We start from the raw sequence: 4,043 nt of genomic DNA, 5'->3' as shown, positions 1-4,043 counted from the left end.
AAAATCAAATATAATCCAATAGGAAAAGTGTCATTTGTGATTGGATAGATTGGGCTAATATGATAGAAAGGAGAAATCTACCTAAATTAAGATATTTATTTTGTGTCAAAAGAATTAACTATCAAATTTATTTTATTAATTAATAACAAAAGTAGTTGAACTGGAAGAACAAAAATCTGGAAGAACAAAAAATTACAGAATATGAAGAGAACTATTGAAAAAAAAGCAAAGGAAGGTAGCTTAGTCATGCCAGATCCAAAACTATAATATAAATTGGAAACCAACAAGCTATTTGATATTATTTAAGAAACAGAATGTTGGATTAATAGAATAGGTTAGGTCCAAAAGAAATAATAGTAAATGACTACATTAATCTATTGTTTGATAATTGCAAAGACTAGTTTCTGGGATAGGAACTCACTACTTTAGAAAAACTTCTGGGAAAACTGGAAAATATTGTGACAGATGTAGACATAGATAAATATCTCACATCCTAGACCAAATAATATCAAAATGAATACATGATTCAGCCACAATGGTTGATAACATAAATCAATTAGCAATGCAAGTAATCCTTTACCTGGCAAATTTATGAAGAGAAGAATTTGTTACCAAACAAGAGATGGAGTATGTTATGAAATGCAAAATGCATAATTATTATTACCTTAAATTGAAAAATTTTACTCAAACACTTATCCCAACAAAATTAAAAGGAAAGGAGAAAACTAGGAAACAAGTTTTAAGGTCAGAGTATATAGAATATATAGAGAACTGAGTCAAATTTGTAAGATATAATTCATTCCTTAATTGATAAATAGTCAAAACATATACACAGGTAATTTTCATAGGAAGAAATTTAAGCTATCTATAATCACATAAAAATATTCTAAACCACTATTAATTAGAGCAATGAAAATTAAAACTCAAGGTACCACCTCACATTTCTCAGATTGGCTACTATGGCAGAAAAGGGGCATGATAGATAATGGAGATGGGAGGAAATTGAAACAATAACTTATTATTGGTGGAGTTGTGAATTTACTCAATTTTGGATCTATGTCCAAAAACAGATGAAACTGTGCATACTCTTTGATCTAAAAATAACAGTACTTGGTTTATATTCCAAAGAGACATCACAAAGGGGAAAGGACACACAGGTACAAAAATATTTATAGCAGCTCATTCTGTGGTAACAAAGAGTTATAAATTGAGAGAAAGTTCATCTACTGGGAAATTCTGAGTCAAGTTGTTTTATTGTAATGTGATAGAATATTAGAACTTTGTAAGAAAGGACGAGCAGGCAAATTTCAGAAAAAGCTGAAGAGATTTACACTAGTTGATGTTGAGGGAAATGAACACAATCAGAAGAATATTGTACACACCACTAGCAAATCTTTGTAATGATCAGCTATGAAAGACCTAACTGTTATCTACAATACACTGAACAACAACAATTCTAAAATACTTTTGATGCAAAATACCGTCCACATTCAGAAAAAGAATTATGTAATCTTTAATGCAGATCAAAACATTATATTTTTACTTTTTAATTTTTTTTCTTTCTCACATTTTTTCCTTTTGATTCTTCTTTTAAAACATGACTCATTTTGAAACAAGTTTAACATGTCTGTGCATGTAAAATCTACATCTATAATTTGCCTTGGGAATGTGAAGGGGAAGCAAAGAAGGAAGAAAATCTTACAAAAATAAATGTTGAAAACTATCTTTAAAAGATTTAAAAGAAAGATAGAGTGGGGTTTGATTGAGAGGCCAAATAGAGGAGCTGGAATATCATTAAATTACACATATTTGCAGAAGTGCTGTTCTTTTGAGACTACCTTTTTTATGCATATTTCTTTTATTCATAATTTGTTTTTTTCTGGGATACCAAAATTATTTCTAATGATGATGAATTCACAAAATGACTGTACCTCATCTCAAAACATTCATTGATCCATCTCATCCAATGGTAATATCAAATTTGTTAAAAGGAACATAAAAGCAAACATGCACACAATTGCACAGCTTTCATAAAGGTCTATTTCATTGTTAGTGGGTAGTGTCATTTAACAGTTAAATAAATTAAATAAATAAATTTAAATAGTATTTATTTATTTAAATAATGTATTTAATGTTGCACTACTGCAGCATTGGTAACTAGATAGATAACCAATTTAACTAGAAACCAACAAGTAACTGTCTAAATATTTAAAATACAGCTCTTTTTTGCATCTTCCCTTGTTTAGATTATCCCTCTTAGAACAAAAAATGAGCCTGCTGGTCACATGGTAAATATATTTTAAGGCCAAATCTGCTAATAATCCTTTCTCCACCAGTTTCTTTGATTGTACTTAGCCTCCAATTCCAAGGCAAGCCCACATTTGTGACCTCCAGCACTGATTCTCTTCCCATCCACCAGGGTAGACATGGTAAACTTCATTCTAGACCTCAGGGTCTGAGTATAACCACACCAATTAAACTTTTGCAGAAATAGAAGTAGTGCTGTCCAACTGATATTTGGCTGCAATACCAAAGCAAGTGCAGTTGGTGCCTGATGTCCAAACAAGGTTTACAGAAGTATCCAGATCCTCACATACTTTCTAATAAATTGAACCTCCAAATTCTGTTCCATCATTGACATTGGTATGCAGTTGGAAGTCTCTAGTCCTGTAGCCCACTACAAAGTTTTTCCTTGTTAACTTTGACTTGGCACTTTCAAAGGTCATCTGGTAGCTAGTAAACCAGCCTTCATAACCAAAAACGACTGACCCATGAATCGCAAGTCCAGCAAAATCAAAGTCAATGTCACAGCCAAGGTTTATATATTCCTGTTTGTAAAAAGACTGTTTTGCCACTTTTCTTTCCTGTGTTTAGTGAGAATGTAGTGTCAAATGTTAGCTTCAATCCTTGGTAAATCTGATCTTCAATTGCGATTTCAGTTCCCACAGTGTTGTCAGTGTTCCATTTTTCTGTGAATGTGAGACCATACCCATTCCATATATATTTGGTCTCCAAAGTTCCAGAAACTTTATCAGTTTCTGTATTAGATGAACCTGATGATGAGAATTCCATTCTACTGTAGGACTTTGTTTTCACATTGAATTTCACCAACCCAAAACCAAATCCTTTGTTGAAAATATCTCTGGCAGCTTTGCCAAGATCAGCATAGGATGGAGGAACACACATTGACGGCCACATTCAGTCCTGCAGGTACAATGACATGGCGAGAGCGCTCAAAGGGCTGGCCTGCCAATACTACCTTTTAAAGGAAGAAATAGTTGGGGAGGGATTTCAAGGAGTTTTGAGTTAAGGGAGAAGAAGGAAGAGGAAATGTTATTTAGTGAACTTGATTTTGCTCATAAAGTATGAAGCAAGAACTTTAACAGAAAGTTTTGGGTAAAGGGATGCTATGATAATCTTGAAGAAACAAGAAAAACATTTGGAAAGGTGATTACAGAAAAAATCAGTTATAGAGGAGGAAAATATTTGCCTTACTTCTATAAGTGGTCAATATATTAGCTAAATTAAACTGTAATGGAGCCAGTCATTACAGCTGGGAGATGTCTTGGTCTTTTTCAAAGGAAATGAGTAGGAGTGGAGGAGGCAGATGGTGCAATTGCTCCAGGATTGGAATTTAGCCATCATAGGTCACAGGAATGAAGATTTGGGTTCAAGTTCTGTGTATGGTATAAACTAATATACAACTAACCTATTAGATATCTAAAGTATTCTATAAGACTTTTTATTTAACAGCATTTGGAGACATGTTTTTACAGATTGAATTCCTTTACCAAGAGATTCTTGTCAAAAAATAATTAAAGAACAAAGACCCTCAATCCTCCAAAATAAATCATGTGCCCAAGATGCATTAAAACTTTGTTCCAAACTAAACAAATATTTATTTTTCTTTATTACATAGATTCTAGTATACTAACTGATATAAGTTTTATATTTTAATTATTTAATTTCAAAGAACATTGTGTTTAGGTCATTAGATATCTTTAGCAAGACAATGGCTAGAAAAGAATTATAGAATGGTAGCA

General features: G+C 32.3%; 1 pseudogene; it reads right to left on the bottom strand.

Moving 5' to 3' along the window:
* Positions 1 to 2,474: 2,474 nt before the first annotated feature.
* On the bottom strand, positions 2,475 to 3,186 carry LOC141499754 (non-selective voltage-gated ion channel VDAC2 pseudogene; annotated as a pseudogene).
* Positions 3,187 to 4,043: the final 857 nt, after the last annotated feature.

This window comes from Macrotis lagotis, chromosome X (genome assembly GCF_037893015.1).
Source record: "Macrotis lagotis isolate mMagLag1 chromosome X, bilby.v1.9.chrom.fasta, whole genome shotgun sequence".
NCBI lineage: Eukaryota > Metazoa > Chordata > Mammalia > Peramelemorphia > Peramelidae > Macrotis > Macrotis lagotis.
The sequence above is the reverse complement of the archived record's forward strand: the minus strand, read 5'-3'. Positions and strand labels throughout refer to the sequence as shown.